The 20,412-nt window shown below is 45.2% G+C and overlaps 1 protein-coding gene across 2 annotated transcripts in view; it reads right to left on the reverse strand.

The window, feature by feature from the left end:
- B3GNT2 (UDP-GlcNAc:betaGal beta-1,3-N-acetylglucosaminyltransferase 2) overlaps nt 1–19,650 on the reverse strand; it is a 244,381-nt gene extending 224,731 nt beyond the window's left edge. The window contains exon 1 of one of the 2 annotated variants that reach the window (XM_069608217.1): nt 19,130–19,650. The gene's annotated coding sequence lies outside the window, so the exon portion shown is untranslated. The remainder of the gene's footprint in view (nt 1–19,129) is intronic. The other variant, XM_069608218.1, reaches the window with a different exon arrangement.
- Nucleotides 19,651–20,412: the final 762 nt, after the last annotated feature.

Here is a 20,412-nt window from a genome sequence, read left to right on the forward strand (position 1 = left end):
CGAACCCTCGGGACAATAATATTTCTGAGCGCACTATTCTTTCAATATATCAATTTTTTGCTGCATTTGCTGCAGATTTTGTAAGGTCTCTGTTTAGAATTATTTTTAATCTCTGTATGGTGCGTTTCAAAAAACAAAATTTGGTAGGTACACAAAGTAATGGGTAATAATCGGTTTATATAGAGAGATGTAGTGTCTACCATTAGTATCACTGTTTTCACACATTTCATCACAAGGACAATTTTCATCCAGGCATTCCAAAGTACTAGAAATTTGTGTAAACAAATGATATATTATTTTTACTGTACCTAATACTGAAAGATTATACATATATAAAATAAATGTAGTGTACTCACTAGTTTTTTTGCTAAGTTTTGCTGTTACTGCTGCATAGGTGTGCTGCTGGTTTGCTGTGCAGTTTGCGTGAGGTAATTCTGCTGGAGGCATATTTATTTTGTTTTGGTATATTGCATATGTTATGTAATTGGACGGTTGGTGTCTTCAGTTTCCACTTATTTATTATTTTGAATGTAATGCATTTATGTGCTGCTTTTGAACATGTTCAGTGTTTCTATTGCATGATACAACAATGGATACCCCCCCTGAGTTTTTGGATAGTGCTGATGTTGACCGAGTCCACCCGCAAACATACGCATGGTCCGCAAACATCAGACCCACTAGCGCAGGTAGGGGGTTCAGTATGTTATATGTATATAAACTAAGGGAATCCTATCCAATTTATATTGTCTATATCTATATTCAGTAAAAAAAAAAAAAAAAAAAAAAAGTTAAAAGGGACGCTTTGGTTCCAAGTAAAACCGAAAACCCCCTGAAATTCGCTAGTTATGGTAACCTAAGCAACCATAACTCGCACCACCACTGTGCACTGCTAAGACTAACACCCAGGACATTGTTATTGTTATTTTGCTTTTATATAGTGCCTTATATACCATTGGTATGGTCTGAAGGCGCTTGTAGGTTGTACACCCTTGGGAACCGGAGTTCGGATCAGTAGAGAGAGTAGAGCGTGTCAAAAAGGTGTGTGAGCGCACCTCTATGTGTGCAGCTCGTGCGGATTCCATGTAATAGCTGCTTTTTAGCAGTGGGTGTGGTGGTTGAGAGATCAGGAGAATGTGTTCGTTCTGGCAGGATTTGCCCAGACCGGAAGTGGCTGCGTTAGGCCTGAGGAGAACGCCTGGCTGGGGGGGAGGGGGAGGGGTGTAACCAGCAGTGATTACTTAGAATGATGTGGAGAGAGCGGCGGATGTTGGTATGAGAGCAGTTATACCGAATGGTGTCATAGTATTTCTGTGTTCTAGTTGAGTGGTGATGTAAGGCAAGAGTAAGTGTGGGGTGTGATATGATGGGTTATATGCTCTTTCAAACGTTCTCTGCATTCCAAACCATACTATATACGTCGCACAATTCTATGTCCTCCAGTCTGTTCCATGCATTCCGGCCTGCTCCACGCACACATGCAATCGATCTTGCCTCGCGCGCTCCAGTCCGTCATCTGCGCCAAGCATGCACACTTATCTGCGCCAAGCATGCACACTTATCTGCGCCAAGCATGCACACTTATCTGCGCCAAGCATGCACACTTATCTGCCTCACACGCACTCATGCATTCCACGCATTACACAGCAATATGCTGATCTATATATTCATCTCAACACATCTGTTCTATACCTTCATCCGTTCTGTACACTCATTCTCTCTATCCACTCATACGCTCTAACCGCTTGTCTGCTCTATCCACTCATCCACTCTAGACTCATCCTCTATCTACATCAAAGATGCATCACAAAGGTCATTGATGACAACACATGTCTGGCTCCCTCTTTTTTTACCCCCTTTACTGTCATATGTAGGCCACATGGTTTTCTCCAGTAACAAAAAAATAAAAAAGGTACTATATTTGTAGACTTATCCTTCAAATATGTGTTTACAGTAATTCCCTTAGGGTCCACTCACAGCATATGAAACATATACATAGGGAAAGGCACAAGCTTGAAAGACAGCAATGCTTTCTATGCATGAAGATAATCAGTAAGGTTATCAGCACTTGGTTATAGTTCTGCTTATTACTGTACTTTCCCTGGATATGCTCATATTTTTATGTACTCACACTACTTTCCTTACGGTCCAGTTACATCATGTGATAGTTATAAATAGGCGAAGTAGCAGCTTTGAAGCAGAGCAATCATTTCTGTGCATGAGGATAATCAGTTAGGTTACGAACATTGTTTGGTAGTACTGCTGCTTTTTTGCTTACTCATCTCTTTCTATTTTGTCTGTAATAATGCAATTATGTAGTAAGTGGGTTTTATTAGCTACTGATTACATGTTTCACCGTAAGCAAAACTCTAATAAAGCAATTTATCATTTAGCTATTCAACATGGCAAGATTATGAATATTGCACCTCCATCATGTATGTTGCACACAATGCCCATGTTTCTACATGAATAGCTTAGTATACTGGAAAGAGCTTCATAATATAATGCTTTTTATATTAATGCATTGCTTAATGCACTACGTACCTCATGATATTTATTCCAATTTAACATTATAATAAGAATCCCTTGTACAGACTTTTCATGAAAAGTAAATACACATGGGATGTCATCAATGACATTTGTGGTGTCATCTTTGATGTCCAAGTGGTAGTCTTCGCAGTGCACAGTGGGCGCGAGTTATGGTTGCTTAGCTTACCATAAATGGCGAATTTCAGGGGTTTTTCGGTTTTACTTGGAACCATAATGTCCCTTAAATATATTTTCAGTAAAAAAAAGTGTTAAACACAAAAAGGGGAACCGCAACAAAAATGACACGGCTAGCCTGCACTCCGAGTCGTGATAATGTCACGAGGTCCCAGCAACCAAAGAAACTGCATACAAACTTGAAGTTACTTCCAAGTTTATTTAATCAAAAATTAAACATCTGACCGACAACAGAGGCAGGACACCATAAAAGCAGTCCTGCATCGACGCGTTTCACACTCTACATAGCGCTTGTTCACCAACAGGGGAAAAAGTAAACATTGCATTAATAACACCAAGTCCCTTGATTGTGTCTACCACTAGGCAGGTCTATACGATCGTAAATCAAACCAATAGCAGACATCTTGTAACATGATGACATAGTACTGCCTACTTGGAAAAGGTTCATAAAAAAGTCCATTAACCTTCATAAAATCAGTCGAATTCAATGTATATAACCATTAAAATACACATAGATTATAGTATAAATGAAACATTACTAATCAACCCAAAGTGGGTACAAAAGAAAAAACACAAGATCCACTGGGGCATGCCCAAATTTAATTGGTAAAATATCCTTAAAGTGCATAGTGCAAATGCTATGCGCATCAAGGTTCAAATGTATGCATATTCGAAAAACATATTTAGACAGTTGTAAAAATGCAAAATCTTTTAGATTCAAATGCACAAGAAAGAGGATGTCTAAATATCTAAATTTAGATGTCTAAAAACTGTCTAAATATGTTGTAAAATACAATAGTTCAACAGCAAAAGATAATACATGTTAAAAAGTTGTGCCCAATCATCGTACATAGCTATGGATGTGATGCCAGTAAAAAGTAAAGTGCAAGTGCAGGAGAACAGCATATTTGGACCGTTTGTCAGAACCAAAGAGCAAAGTCAATTAAGGTGCAAATGCATAGCAGCAGCAAAATTATCATCAAAGTGGATACGCAGCCAACATGTGACCATTATAGAAAAGGTCACAAGTCATAATAAAGTGCAAGTGCAAACTAGCAGCTGGATAAAAGTCCATCAATCAGAATAGCAGCTGAGAGCGGAAATAAAGTGCAAATGCTTGATAGCAACGTGATAATCAATTACTGTCGTCACTGGCAACAGACCATTGAAAAATCAAATTGATAGTGCAAAGGTCCCGAGCCATGAAATGAGGAGTGCGCACAACATTAAAATTGAATTTAAATGACTACAATGTATAAAGAGATGAGCAATCATAATGAGACTTAGAAAACTCCTGTTGACACAAAACAAAACAGCTAACCAATGTTGGAAGAAAAAAAAAAAAATAGAGGTTAAGGAAATAGTAAGAAGACTACCGAAAATCTAATATCTAATAAGACATTCAAATAAAGTGAGCAAATAGTGATACTTGAACCAGATAATAGGTCTCAGTCACATATAAAATAAAAAACGATATGAAACAAGACACCCGCTGATGCAACGAAAAAAAAAAAAACACAAAGTTGACCAATTTAAACTCCCAGGAAAGTATATAACTATTCATCGATGTTGTGTCCGTTGGGTATCAGTGTCAAAATCCAAATAGTCTGATTCATGGAATTATTTGCGTGAAAAACACAGATTTTCGCCCCTTTCTGCCCGAAAATCGCTGTTTGAAGTATGGGTTTTTTCGGGCAGAAAGACACGCAGATCTGAGTTTTTCACGCAAATAATTCCATGAATCATTTGGTTTCAATCTGCCACAGTTTTAAGACACGATCATCACCTCTAGGGTTCTTACTGACATATGCCACTGCGAAAAAGGCTAGCAGACGAAAGTCATTTCATGTTTTTCTTTAAAATGCTTGGCCATTGGATAGGCCAGGTTGAATCTTTTTATGGCCCTTAGATGTTGCAGTACTCAGCTTCAATTTACACGTGGTGCTCCCCAAATACCCTTTTTGGCCAGGGCAGCAAAGAACAAACCACAAACAGGGTGTCGCAAGTCATCAACGGTTTGATATCATACTCAATGAAAGTCACAGGATGAATAAATGATTTCTGTACGACAGCACGGACACATACTTTGCATTTTGAACACTTCGTGAAACCAAAAGGAGATGCAGCAAGCCAGTTAACAGCCTTAGACACATTAAGTGTTGGACGTGTAGGCAATAAAGAAGAAAAAAAAAAAAAAAAAAAATGTATCCAACATGAGGACACGCCAATGTTTTTGAATAATTTTTCTCACACTGGGAGAGGAATTATCACAGGTGATATGCGTGGATCATCATTGGGAACAGACTTGGTAAATCTGTTACCATGTAGCAATTCATCTCTTGGCAGAGCACGTGCCTTATTGTAAGCAGTTTCGATCCCATTTTTAGCATACCCTTATGTCAAAAAATCTGCCGCAGCCAAAGCACAACAGTGATCAAATTGTACTACATCAGTGCAGTTGCGACAGTAACGGATAAACTGTCCGTATGGGATGCTTTTCTTGCAACTGGGTGGATGGCTGCTACTAGCATGCAATGTTAAGCCAGTGTTCGAGGATTTTTTGTACAGAGAATTATGTATACCCGAGATGTCTAGAGTGACATTGACATCCAAATACTCAATTTCAACAACACTATGCATTTCTGGGAATGTCAAATTCACCTGGTTAGTATTAATATATCTTACAAATGACAGCCAGTCGCTTTCAGTTCCTTTCCAAATAACAAAAACATCAATATACATCCACCACGAAATAATCTGTGTTGGGAAATAAACAAATCAGAACAACAAACTCACAGTAAATACCCACAGATTGGCAAAGTCCCTCAACTATAGCCGTCGGCCAAACGCCCAAGCACACTAGACCAGACTTGATGTACAAAAATAATTCCTAATACATTCATATTGGTGCATCACATACAAGATAAAAAGTTATCCATCTTAGTAAAAGTGCAGACCAGAAGTAGCACAAAACTCACCCTACCGGGTGGACGCCGCCACACGTTCTGGTCGTTTCACAAGCTTCCTCAGGCTAGTTATCAATCCTCTGTTTTCTCGGGCATTTTAAAAGAAATGCTGCGAAAATCGGGCCACAGGCTCCTCCCCCTATGCCTGTTAAGTCATGACCAAAAGGGATATTATCATCCCCATAGATCTCTATGGTCTGCATGATGTAAAAATCCACCATGTTGGAATGGGGTAGAGTTACCGAAATACAAAAAAGGTAGCAGGCGCCCCTCTCTCGAAAGAACAAGGCATGATAACCTGATCAGTGGTTATTAACCACATTGAGAGTTCGCAGCCATTGCTTTTTGCTCACTGTACCTTCACAGATGGGAAATATCCATTTGCATATCAGTCTTTGTCCCGCCCACAAGGGCAGTCCAGCACCGAAATGCTATGGCAATTCCTCTCTGAACAAGAGTACCATCAGCAACCCCATACACGTGTTTCAGCCTTGTTGGGCATCATCAGTGAGGCGAAGCTGAGCCTCTCTAAGCAGTGAGCAGGGAGTCCACGTCTGGTTGCCCCCAGGTAACCTAGGGTGACCAACCCCAAGTTCCTTTCATAAATACAAAAAAGGTAGCAGGCGCCCCTCTCTCGAAAGAACAAGGCATGATCAGTGGTTATTAACCACATTGAGAGTTCGCAGCCATTGCTTTTTGCTCACTGTACCTTCAGATGGGAAATATCCATTTGCATATCAGTCTTAGTTGTAAAACTATTTTTTAAGGAACCTGGGATTGGTAACCCTAGGTCTCCTGGGGGCAACCAGACGTGGTCTCCCTCTCACTGTGCTTAGAGAGGCATCAGCTTCACCTCACTGATGATCCCCAACAAGGGTGAAACACGTGTATGGGGTTGCTGGTGGTACTCTCGTTCAGATTGGAATTGCCATTGTATTTCGGTGCTGGACTGCCCCTGGGCAGGACAAAGACTGATATGCAAATGGATATTTCCCATCTGTGAAAGGCACAGTGAGTAAAAGCAGTGGCTGCGAACTCTCAAGTGGTTAATAACCACTGAACAGGTTATCATGTCTGTTCTTGCGAGAGAGGGGCGCCCGCTACCTTTGTAAAACTAGAGTTACCGAAATATAAAGGTGACAAATGGAAACAGCCAATCTGCGCAAACGCTGCTAATGTAATTGTGCACTAGCAGATGGCTTAGTAGTAAGTCGCCCGTCATGCGATATTTCGCCCGTTCCAAAAAGCATATATATGACTGATATTGCGAGAATAGTGCACAAATGTGCTCGTGAATATACACTCGGGTGCATAGATTAGGAAACCATTCCCATCTAACAGTCGTTAACACCCCAGTCGTGCAAGTTTAAAAAACCCCAAAGGAGAGTGCAGCATTTATTGTCAAACCAATTTCCCCCAAAAATGGCCTATTCATGCTTGCAACACAATACAATAGTCGGACTTTAATGTCCAGAATGCATTTCGGTTAACATCACATAATTTTGCATGCTGCCAAAAATGTACTGGCCTTTCACAACAGCTCATAGTGAACTACAACATATACTAATGACGTAGTTGTCGGCTACCCACAATAAGTATTGCAATTATCAGACAACAGGTCCACACCGCATTAGTGGTAAAAGATACTTATTGTATATATTTAAGAAAATTGGCTTACTTGCGTGGCAAAAAAAAGATAGCTGATCGATTAGAGACACTACAAAGTGGAGTACAACAAGGTTGGGTGCTAGTGCTATTGGATCATAATAAGCCTTGCCAGAACCTGCCAGGTGGCATGGGGATCTAGGGACAATATTATCTCCAAAATTCAAAACAGATTAAGTACATTAAAATATAGAGGTTCCAGTTATCCCTCTATTTCTGTGGTATTGTTATGCCTCCAGTGAAGGTTCTTTTGACACCACAACCTAGATAGGTGACCCCATCATTTTGAAGAGAGTTAAAGCATCCTATCTAGGGTCGAAAAATGAGTCTTCAGACAAAATGATTCTAGCGACTACAACAGAAAGAATATACAAGAAGCTTTTAAGGGAAGAACTAGTGTTAAAGAAAAGTAAATATGTTTATTGAGTTTATATAGCGCTTTACTCCAAAGCGCTTTACAGTATAACAGTACAAAAGAAAGAAGTATAACTTGAAACAAACCAGTGGTACAGTACATAGAACAACTTACTCAAAAGGAGGGGGCGAGGGGTGGGGTTCCCAGATGGTCATAACGCCCTCGAGTGGTTACAGCATCCAATATAAGTGCATCAGGAGGAGAGGTAGGGAAGGAGAGGTAGGGAAGGAGAGTCAGGGGGGGGAGGGGGCAGTGAAGAAGGGCGTTCAGGGAGGAGCGGAAAGATGGGTAGGTGGGGTTGGAGCAGATAGGGAGAGGTAGAGAGTTCCAGTGGAGGAGGGCCAAGAGTTGAAAGGAGCGGAAGCGTGAGGAGGCACAAGGGGGTGGGGGTACAGTGAGAAGGTATAGGTCAGCTGAGCGGAGAGAGCGGGAGGGAGAGTAGAATGAGAGGAGGGAGGAAAGATGGGGGGGCAAGGTCATGGGGAGATTTGTAGACAATGCAGAGGAATAGAAATTTCAATTGTGTTAGGAAAGGGAGCCAGCCTAGTTAGGAGAGTGAGGTAGAGATAGAGTCTCAAGGGCCGAGGAGACAGAGTACGGATAGAGGAGTGGTAGATGGAGAGATAGGGAGGCCAATGAGAAGAGAGGAGCAGTAGAAGAGACGGGGGAAAATAAGGGAGGCGATTAGGAGTTTAGAAGTGTGAAAGGTGAGGGAGGGACAGATTTCGCGGATGTTGAAGAGGTGGTGACGACAGGTACGAGAGATGTGGGTGGAGAAGGAGAGGAGTCAATATGAAGGCTGAGGTTGCGGGCATGGGTCGAGACGGGGAGATTGGAAGGGGGGGGCGGGGGGAAGTCGATGAAAGGAGGAGGGGAAGGTGAGTGTGTTAGGAGGGAAGAAAAGCACTTCAGTCTTGTCAGAATTGAGGGAAAGAAAGTGGGATGACATCCAGTTTGTTATGGCCATGAGGCAGGAAGAGAGTGTGGTGGAGGTCGGAGGTGAAGGAGGAGAAGGAGAGAAAGAGTTGGGTCTCATCCGCATAGAATTGGTGGGAGATGCCGAAGGATGAGATGACGGTTGCAAGAAGAGAGGTATAGAGAGAGAAGAGGAAAGGTCCGAGTACAGATCCCTGGGGAACGCCATAGTTCAGGGGGAAGTTGGCAGAGGTGCGGCCACCCCAGGAGACAGTAAAGGATCGGTTGGAGAGGTAAGGAGAGCCAGGAGAGGACAGAGCCTTTGAAACCAAGGGAGGACAGAGTGCTGGGAAGCAAGGGGTGATCTACAGTGTCAAAGGCTGCAGTAACGGAAGAATGGAAAAGTAGGAGAGGAGAAATAAATAATAGATAATGAATCATAAATCAGGAGAGACAGAAACCATTAATACATGGTATGCGATAGGCTATATCGAAATGATCTCATTAGTTCTGCCTGTCCATTCCGATAAAGTCATGAGGGCATTTCAAATAGTCACAAAAGGCCAGAGATGATACAATTTCTAATTACAGTTCCACTTATTCTCTATGAAGTTATATGGCTAAGAAACTCATTCATGTAAGAAGACATAATTCAGAATCTATATTGAGCACATTAGGTTGTGAGTTCAAACTTGCATATTAGTTTGGCTTCAAGTTGCCACAATTTTAGCTCTCTGTTGCCCATCCTTTTATGTTGGGGAACATGAACTAGACCCAAGAATGACATGTCCTTGACATTGCTGTTGTGTTTTTCTGCAAAATGCATCGACAAATAGTAGGCAAGATCTTTATTCTTAATTTCTCTATAGTGTTGAAGGATGCGCAATTTCAACGGTCCCATCGTGGAGCCATATAGTGTAGACCACAGCTGCATGTAACAGCATAAACCAGAAATCTAGTGATACACGTTTTCTTGTCTGTTTCCACGTCAGCCCATTAGAGCTGACAAGGTTTTTTGGAGACATAATCACACATTTTGCACTTTCAGCATTTTGCAAAGTCTACCTTGTGACCATTGTTGAAGAGCCAATTCTGTGCGTCATCGTCAACCCTCGCTGGGGCCATCTTCTGCCGCTCCGATCTGCTGCAGCGGACTGTTTTGACTGAACCCGACGGCTTGATGAATTCTCCTCTGCGTTTTTAGTTGCGATAAAGTTGTAACCGTAGCCTCACTCAGAATGCTCCTTCTGGCACGCCCGGCTAAATATCACTATTTTTTTCCTGCCTCAACTTGGTACCGAAAACAGGTTCTCAGAGTAGAGCAAGCAGGAGGAAAACTAACCCGCACCATAATGCTCATTTACACCAACGGGGCAAGGTAAAAAGTTCATAGAGCTAAACGTTGGAAATCTGGTCCCGGCATGGCACCAGTGCTTGCAGTTCTTTGTCCAACTGGTTTTCAGAGCACGCAATGCTCATAGGCATTGGCTGCCGCTCCCGACCTGATATCTGTAAACATTGTAGCCCGGGCAAAGCTAAAATGTTAAGATGGAAAACAGATCAATGTTTTCAAATAGAAGAGACTGTGTACGCAAAGTACTCTTGTTTCGGTCCCAGGGCAGGGACACAAACTGGATCGCTTGGGTCCCTGTGCAGGGACCACAAGCCGATTTTGGTTTTCTGCTGCAAAAGCAGCTCCTTTGGACCCAGGGGCTGGCCCTGGGTCCTTGTTGTGTCATGTGTGGGGGCTGTGGTGCAAGCCCCCAGGTGCCGACTCAGCACCCAGGGGTGCTTCTCTTTTTTGTGGCCCTGCCTCCCAGCACCTATTTTGGAAGGAAGGGTAAGTCACACCTCGCACTTCCTTCTTGTCATCCCGGCCGGCGACTGCATGTCGCCTTGTGGAAGTGGTGGGGGAGAGGGGGAGCGCCGCCCCACTTGTTGAGCTGCTGCTCGCCCCTCTGCCCCAGGCTGGCTGCCATGGGGAACAGGTTACCCGGCCTCGTTTGGTGCCCGACAGCGTTGCCCAAAAGCTTAATAGCACTGTTGAATGCCTTCCAAGGACAGTAAAGCCAGTGAGAACCATTTACCTCTGCAACAAGAGGCTAAGGTGCAAGTTTAATGTAGTGCATCTGCCCTGTGAGCTTGTTTTTCCTGCACTGTTGGGAGCAAATGTAGCCTTTCTTTACCATACTACACTTTATACTGGACACAAATAAGAGCCATATGGAAGGAAGAGTACAAAAGAAGCCATTGATTAAGTACAGAAGCAGGCAGTTTTCCATCTGGCAATAAACAAGACGTTTTCAGGTGCAATCAAGGAATCAGTTCCTATCCACCATGGTACTACCCAGCTCTGGCGCAGTGGGGCCCTAAAGCACTCCTGGGCACGGTGCAGTCATTTTCAAGGTGGAGGTGGGAAGAAGAAATGCACTACTTGCACAAATCTACTTTACTTTATAGCAGGATCGACATCACTATGAGGTGCATTTGTGAAAAATCTCTCTAAAGAGCGTTCAAAAGAGTTAGGGAAAAGAGCTACACCACCTAATGTGTCCTCCTGGTTTTGTCTTGGCTCAAACTATAGCAACTTCCAAGTTTTCCCCAACACCTCTGCAGGAAACGATTTAGTGGGAAACTGGCCACAGAGGCTTGTGCTCCTTTTTTGGTATTTCAGAATGTCACAAAAAGTTGAAGACTTTAAGTCTTTTGTCCCATCTCTATAGAACTTGAGCTCTCCGGACGTCAAGGTGGTGTAGGACACGTTATGCGTCTGACGTGGGGTCCGGGAAATACACAGCCAGGTGATAGATGTTGAATATGAAACTCCTACATTATTTTAGGTAGGAAAGATGGTTGTGTGTGCAGCACCAGATTCTCCCTATGGAAGGACAAAGGGTTCTTCAATGCAGAGGGCCTGCAGCTTGCCAATCCTTTCTGGAGTGATGGCTACCAGGAAGGCAACCTTCCAGGTGTGCAATTTGAAGCCTACCGTCGCATAAAGCTTGAACGGATTATGGCAGAGCGCCTTGAGCACCACATTGAGGTCCCATTTCAGCAAGAAAGACTTGCCAAGAGGAAAGAGATGCAACAGACCTGTGAAATTGTGTATGAGTGAAATGAGTGAACAAAGAAGAATCAGCACTGAGGTATGCCCAGATAGCATGCAGGTATGTATGGCAAGAGTGCAAATGAATGCAAGGTCCAAGATAAAGGAAAGGGCGGTATCCACCGAAGCCACTTTGCTGGCCAGGAACGTGCACCACCTGAAGCCAAGGTGCAACACGGACACACACATGGTCATAAAGCATTGATCTCTCTGAATTTAGTGCAAATATTTCCATTTAGGAAATCCCACAACTAGCAGAATAGGTGGCGTTAAACCTTTTCGAAAAGAAACTCCAAAGCGACATCAAATGTACAAACGACTGAACTGTGACTGACACGAGTCTCCTGGCACGCACCTTAACTTTAGGATTCGAGAGATAACTAGGTTTAGCACAGTTTGAAGAGTAAACATGGCAGTTTATGATGGCGGTCTACAAATGCCTAGACTAGAGAGATCTCAAGTTACATTTCTAGAGAAAGTGAAACGCTCACAGAACAAAGACTGCAAGGGAAGAAGAGAACAAAACAGACCACAGGGAAGTTAGTCAAAATATGGGGATGTGAGTTTACAGTACCGTTTTGGTTGCGCAAAACCTGGGGCAAAATGAAAAACCACTTATCAACCACGCTAGTAAAAAAATGAAAATGTATGTCTCCTGCATGTCAAAACAAGCATTGGCAATGCCAACAGTTTTGGCTTTTGTGTAGGCATAGGATATGCATTTGCCAGGCAGTGACGTAATGGTACTAACTGCCCGGTTATGGTAGCAAATGCAAAATGTTGTGAATACCAGGACATTTAATAGAAGTGTGTGGCAAATGCTTTGAATACATAAACACAAGCCAAAACTACTGGCTTTGTCAATGCTCGTTTTGAACAGGACTTCAGTGAAGGGTATGCTTACTGGTTACAAATCAAGTGGTTGAAGGCAGCCTTGGTAAAGACATGTTTATTACACCAGTAGACCATTACAGCTCCAGTTGAGCCATTAACTCTCAGAAGACTGCTTTGAAATAACACTGGCATTCACTTTGCTACAACGTTTGATGGTAAGGCTTAAAAAAGCACATAAAGATTCAAGAAGAATTAGTTTTGGGAGGGCAGGAAGTGGATGGAACAGCCATGGGGAGAATGGCTGAGCAGTCAATAGGTGCGTAAACGGCCAAAACTCCTTCAACCTTTGTGTCCCTCTGCATATCCCATCTCCCTCCTATGTAAGGCAATTGTTTCCGATTATAGGTGGGCCTTTAGTGCCACAAGAGAAAACTAAAAAGCCCCTATTCATCTATCTGAGTCAATCATAATGGAGAATCTGCCTAAATCCTCCCTTCACCTCCTACAACTAATCCAGAATAGGACTGCAAGACTTATCCTTGGCCTCAAACCCAGGGACTGCACCTCTCCAGCCCTAAAATCTCTCCACTGGCTCCCGGTTGCTGCGAGGATCAATTTCAAGACCCTCTGCATCATTCACAATGTGTCAAAATCTGTGCTGGGTTTGATTATAGCTATGAGTGTTGTGATGGTGGTGATGTCACTGACATTCTAGGTGGAGTGTTGGTGTGGTGATGTCACTGGGGTCTCTAGGTGGTGCGTTGATGGAAGTTTGGAGTGCAGGGTTCTACTGGTGTCAGTTGGACCTAATGTGCTGGGCTGGATGGATGTCCCAGTGCTTTCTCTACCTTACAACTAAGAGAAAAACGTACATGTAAACTACTTACCTTCTGGTGTTCCTGTTATGTGAAGGAGGCTTAGTTTACCACACTGGCAACGAGGATGGTTCTTGTGCTGCTGGGAAGGGGCAGCAGGTGAGAAGCGCTGCCTTCCAAGGAGACATCCATCTGGCTGTCAGAGTCTGCATGCCGGGCGGTGCAGTGAAGGTCCAGGTCAGGGTCTAGGTCGGTGACCCTAAAAGTCCAGTTGCCAGGCAGCCAGAGGTTGTAGCCATGTGTATCCTACTAGCCGGTCGGTGGCAGAGGGGCAGGACGGCAGGGATTGTCACCCCAAGGGGCTGTCCAGAGGGAAAGCCCTGTGTAGAGTGTTGGCTGTCAGGACATTACCGGGTGAGCAACCAGTCAGTTCATTGGGCTGGTGCAGCTGGGGGTAATCGGTAGTGTCTGTGAAGCTGATTTTGCGACTCCGTTATCACTGTGGAAGGAGTGCGCTACATTCTGTGGAAGGAGTGCGTTACATTCATGCCAGAGTGCTGTGCGTTTTAGTAGAAGGTCGATGGGTGGCGATGGCGGAATAATGCGGCAACAGGCTGGAGAAAGTGAGATTCTCGCAGCCGAAGGAGGTGATTATATGGCTGTTCACTCGGTGCTGATGGAGCTTGTGATGACGTCGGATGGAGGAGGGCCGGCGTTCACACTAGAGCGCAACGTTGAAGCAACGTTTTTTTGAAATGCAACATTTCGTTGGAACGCATCGGCAGTCCAGGTTACGTGCAACTGTGCGTATTACAATGGAAATGGTCTGTGCGTGCTGTCGGTGCGGTTTTGGAACTACATGGCGGATTTGTTACGGTGGCTGGACCCAAAGCAAGTGACAACAGACGCGGCTGTGATGGTGCGCCACGCAGGAGTGGAGTGCACATTGCTAGGAACGGAAGGTTTTCCTCCTCGCATGTAAACTGCAGAGGGGTGACGATAATGGTGGTCATCAGTTACATATGCACCAGGAGGTTGGGGCATTGGCGAAGGTGTGGTGACAAGTGCCGAGGTGCGGCAGGTTGATGGAGGGAGCTGGATCCAGACCTGTGCGGCTCGTATGCTATGAAGGATCCATCAAGTCCACCAAGTATGTAAGTCCTGATACGGTAGGTGTCGGGGGAGGCCAGTAATGATTATTGAGTTTATGTTGTGGCCTCCGTGTTAGTACAGTTATGGTGTGGGTCCTGGTATGGGTCCTGGGTTAATGTTAGCGGTTTAGGGCCTGTCAATTGTTATACTGCTGTTGTGTTTATGTGGTGGCCCGTTTAGGACATTTTCCTTTGGGTTTGCTGGATGGACTCGTGGGTTGGGGTTCATGGGCAAAGTTGTAATGTTTGTTTTTACACAATGTTTTTCTTGCAGGTTGGTTGTAGTGGACATGTGGGTGTGGGGATGGCACAGGGACTTTAGCGCCATGTCACTTTCGTTCACTTTGCACTGTATGGACATGCTAGGATTGGCGCAGGGACTGGCGCCAAGGACTTTATCTAATATGGTTTTTATGGGGCTTACATGTTGTCCTGTGGTGTTTTGTTTGTCTTGTATGTGTGAGTGTGCTCACAGGTGAAATTTTAACAGACAGTGTGGTGCCGTTAATGGATGTCAGCAGACAGTGAGGTGCTGTTTAAGGTTGACAAGGAATAGTGTGGTGCTGTTAATGTACGTCAGCAGACAGTGAGGTGCAAGTTATCGGGACAGTGGCGTTGTATGGAGTTTCAAAGTAGGATCAAAGTTCGGCTGGAGTTTGTATATTTCTGTTGGACATAGACATGGTGGCCACATGTCTGTGTGGGGATTATATGGAGAGTGGGTTAGTTTTGGTTGCGATGCAAGTCGTCTCCACAGTGAAGGACTTATCGTTGGTTCTTCCATTGTTGTGGTTCATTCAGCAGGTTTGTAGCCGAGTGGGTTCAGGTTCTGGGGAGAGCCTGTGGTTTGAGTTAGTTTGTTTTCCATTTAAGATCTTGGTTAAATGTTGGGGTGTACTGGTTTGGCTCAGGGGGAGTAGAGAACGGTTTCTGAGCTGTAACTTTTCTGGTAATATTGCACTTGTGATGGGTTTCTACTATGGGTCTAGTGTTAGGTTAGTTGAAGAGAGGGAGATATGTCATAATCTGTGCTGGGCTTGATTATGGCTATGAGTGTTGTGATGGTGGTGATGTCACTGACATTCTAGGTGGAGTGTTGGTGACGTGAGGTCACTGGGGTCTCTAGGTCGAGTGTTGATGGATGTTTGGAGTGCAGGGTTCTACTGTTGTCAGTTGGACCTAATGTGCTGGGCTGGATGGATGTCCCAGTGCTTTCTCTACCTTACAACTAAGAGAAATAAACCTACATGTAAACTTACCTTCTGGTGTTCCCGATTGGTGAAGGAGGCTTAGTTTATATCACAATGCTTTCTGGGGCCCGGGACCCCCCTCTCTAAATCCAACTCTCCCTCCCTAAATACCTCCCTGATAGAGGCCTTGTGGTCTTCTAGCGCCATCTCTCTGCAGATCAGATGCTTTTCCAAACAGAGGAGGTAGGGGGGGGGGGGTGGATGGTGGGGGGGGAAAGAGCTATCTTCTACAGAAGCCTGTCTGGAATGACATACCTGCCCCGCCTCAGGCTTGAGCCGGGTCTCCTTCAAGAAGCTACTCTACTTTTCTTCTTTCTTCCATCTCCCCACTTTCCTGCGAATTGTCCACACCTGCCGCATTTTGACTGGCTGCCTTGTTCCTTCCGATTCATACAGGGCACCACCAGGCCATCCTCGCCCACTTTACCCCAGCCGTTCAGTTTCGCCTGACACCCCCCCCCCCTTCCCCTAACCTGCACTTTCCCTTTTGGGCTCCCTTCCCTTGTACTAGCCTGGCTGGTCCTGCAACCCCTATTGAGCCCATCCAGCCCCGTCCTCGCATTTGTCATGTGGACCTCAATTCCCCTGGCATGTGTCCATCTGGCCTCCCCTTAGCACTAGGCTAGCCCAGGCCCCCCCGCCACTTGCGCACTCTCCATTCCAACCGCACTCCTTCCTCTTTAGCATTAGCGCATTCCACTCTAACCACACCTCCCCACTCCCCTACACTTTTAGTTACTGTATTTGCGCAATCCAAATGACAAGGCAGCGTGACCATTATTATTCTTTATCTGTCCCCCTCCTCCCCGCCCCCTCTGTCATGTTGCGCCTTAAAACACCATTTGCTGTGTAGGTGTATTATAAATACCCAATGAAAATAAATAATGGGGGGGGGTGGTTGGGAGGCAGAAGTGTGTAGGCTTTCCAAATCATCCTTTTTTAAACAGGACATGAAAATGCTCTCTGGCACGAATACCCAATGAAAATAAATAATGGGGGGGGGGGTTGGGAGGCAGAAGTGTGTAGGCTTTCCAATTCATCCTTTTTTAAACAGGACATGAAAATGCTCTATGGCCCTACTTTCAGTCAGTCCTAAATATCCCAATAATCTGAAGGAAGGTGAATTAAAGGACTACTCCATTAAGTATTGCATGGTTACACAGATATTACCAACAAACAAGCATCCACAAATCCCTGGTTTTCTAAGTACATTTTTTTAGCTCCCATTCTGTATATAGTTTTATTTCCCCCACCCACTATAAAAGCAGAAACGCGAGTAGCATAGTGCAATGTGATGGCAGTCTAAAAACGGGATTAGATGTTCTCAGACTTGTAAAGCGCCATCTCCAGATGTTAAGATCCATCTTGGGTTATGAACATGGGAACATCACCTGCACTTAGTTATTGTTCGACCACTCCTGCATTTTACTATTAAGCACCAATGATGTACAAGTTGTAGACCCAAAAACCACTGAAAACAAAAAAGTTAAATCAACTAAGATTTATTTTTGTACCATAGGTTAAGAGGTTGAAACAGTGTGCTGGTAGAAAAACAATCAAGATTGGTGTTTGGAGATATTATTTTACATTGCATTAGCATCACTTCAGCAAACAGCGTGCCTCTGCAATTGGGAACACATTAAAAACCAATATTAGGTCTGGAAGGTTTACAATAAGTCTTCGCCTCTGGCGTCTCTCTGAATAATCGTTCTTCGTCGGCCAAGTCATTTTCGAAATAGGTGCAGCCACACAGTTCCTTCAACTGAAGGCGACCCCCGGACGTGCAGCACTGTAGGCTTCTTCGCACAACACACGCTAGTTATGCGTTTCATGCAGAAAGCAACTATGGAAAAAGCGCCCCTGGATAGCACCGAGACACGGAGCTTCGCTCTGCACCGCCACATGCCAAGTCGTGCAAAGGAGACCTGTTTGCCAGCGCACACGGTCGGAAAATGTGGAACGCACCATTCCTGGAGGTATCAAACCTGTAACAAAAGCGCCCCCTGTCAACCATTGCGCTTTCAATGCACGACACACTCCGCCACCCCCCCCCCCTCACATCTGCCAATGGGAGAATGAGCTGGCTAGAAAAGTCTCAGTTTCATCGACTCTCAGCCGGATAACCGATTCATGGGGAGCCCCACAAGCTATAGAGGGCGGCATGCGTGCCAACCTCCGCTGCATAGTAGTAAACTACAGCAGAGGCAACTTCTGCCACCAGGCTACTGCGAGTGCACCGAAGAGCGCTACACGTTTTATAGCGCTGCATAACGAAAATTCCGTTTCAGAACGCTTTGTACAAGGTGTTAAGGTTTACCCACATATGAGGTATTCAAATTATGACCTGAAGGCATGATGCAAAGAGGGTAAAGGAGCATTTGTCCGAGGGCGAGCGTCCCGCCGCAGCAAGTGCTTCAATGCCGACACCCATGCTGTATAAATGAAGCCAGACGATTTCAGCTCCATCCCGCAAAACTAGACACCAACATATGAAAACTCAACCGAGTATTAAAATAGGCGCACAGAGCTAAAACTTTAGAATCCGTTCAAATCCACGTGTCAATGATGTTCCTCAAGAAAGCAGCTAAAAATCGCTTGATCAGTTGAAAAACATAGAATCCAACACCGAAAGCAGTGACCACACCCCGGGTGGTCTAGTAGTTTATCAGGTACATATTCAAGCAAACCTCCCCCTCCTTCCCAAGATCATAGACCAGAAAAACATTTGTGGGGGGGCACCATTTCCACGTTTCAATTAATGCAAAACTAGGGGTGCGCTAACAAAAGTTAAACTCATGTGGTAAAAGTTGTACACAAAAAAGGGACGTTTACATGGGTGACACCACTACATGTGATCAAATATCTCACGCTGCCTAACGAGCGACTACCTCCTCTAGTCCTTGATTTTTTGTTCCTGGTTCGAAAATGTAGGATATAAACACACATAGAATGACCAGCGTAGGGTTAAAGAAAGCAATGTACACCCCCCCCCCCCTACACACACACACTGAGAAAATCGTCCCAAATAAACCCTACAGCATTCTATGAACAATTTCTAAACAATGTCCTCGGCCCGTCCTCTTCACAACCTTGCCCCAAGCAATCCTCCCTTGGTGCGAGGCCCTGGCCGGGCCCCGGCGGGCGGCTCTCACCTGCGACAGCGGCGCCATACCCCGCCGCACCTCAGTCAGCGCAGCTGTCACCCCGAGCACAGAAGAGCCCAGCCCGCAGCGCCTCGCTTTCTACCTCCCCCGACTGCCACTTCCACTCCGGCTGCTGAGAGAAACTTACCACACGCGGCTGGGGTTCGGGTCACCGGGTGGTAGGTGCGGGTTCCACGGACTCGGAGAAAGCAGAGGTCATCAAGCAGGGAAGCGGTCCTTCCTAAGGCGGCGCTCGCTGGAGTCTAGCGCGGCGCGCCTCAGGCACTCAGTCGCGCTCCACCGCCCCAGGACCCGGCTTGTCACGCTGGCCGCAATGTACCCTTCTCACTTGAGGGGAAAGCAAATCTCCGGCGTGTCCGTTCCCCCCAATGGTGCCATCCGCGCCCGGTGGCCGAGGGTGAAGTAGCGGCTTCTTCCTCAGAGGTCACTCGCAGCCCTTGCCGCCGCTGAGGCGCCGTCCCCTGCTCCTGGCGCAGCTCTTTTTTCTGCCAGCGGTGGCCCCGGCTCCTGCAGAGCCACTCAGCAGCCGGGCTGGGCCAGCCCCGTACGTTTTTTTCTTTCTCCTTCCATTTCAAACACACCCCAAGACTCGGTCACGTGGTTCCGGAAGGGCTTTGTGTAAACACCGCGCCGCTTTCAACATTCGGAGCAGCAGCGGTGTGCTTAGTCACAGATGAGTTTTAGGGAAGTAGAGGGGGCGGGCTTGGCCGGACTACAGTTCACATTGAATTGTGACGCTGTCCAAAGGCCCCGCGCGGTTCCAACACGGCTTCAACAAGAGAAAGAGAAAAAAAGGCATCATATGCAAACACACCTCAGTGGGAATGGCAAGTTATCCAGGCAGTGGGTCAGAGCTGTTAATTTGTTGTGAGTAGTCCACTACGTCCTGTTATTTTGCTTTGCAATATGGACCTTTTCTCATAACAGACACCGCATGTCCCAGAATGCTAAGAAAGTTGGCTAGATTACGAACACATACACGGGATAATATGAGCCCTCTGGTTTTGTAGGAGCAACCTTGCCCTCTCATTTCATATAAAGTCATGCAGTACCATTTTTTTATTAAGACGAGTAGAGGCATAATACAGTTAGACCAATAGTGGGGAGATCCCCATTGGCCACCTCCTGTGGCCAGTGTATTATAATCATATCATAAAATAACAACAGACAACTTTGTAAGGTTATTTGGAAGAAACAAGGTCACAGTTTATTTTGGAGCAAACATAAACAATGGGACGGTCCCAGCCACATGATATACATAACATAAAAAGGGTGACCCATGTCATCCCTGTTTACCAAAAGCACAAGCGGACTCTGCTTCTGGTTAGTAAAATAAGACACAGGTTACTACCAGTCAGGCACTCGGGCACTGAGAAGAGTGTTGTAAGCCTAAAGCCCTAGAAGGTGAGT

This window comes from Ambystoma mexicanum, chromosome 4q (genome assembly GCF_040938575.1).
Source record: "Ambystoma mexicanum isolate Mex_15411 chromosome 4q, UKY_AmexF1_1, whole genome shotgun sequence".
NCBI classification, from domain to species: Eukaryota; Metazoa; Chordata; class Amphibia; order Caudata; family Ambystomatidae; genus Ambystoma; species Ambystoma mexicanum.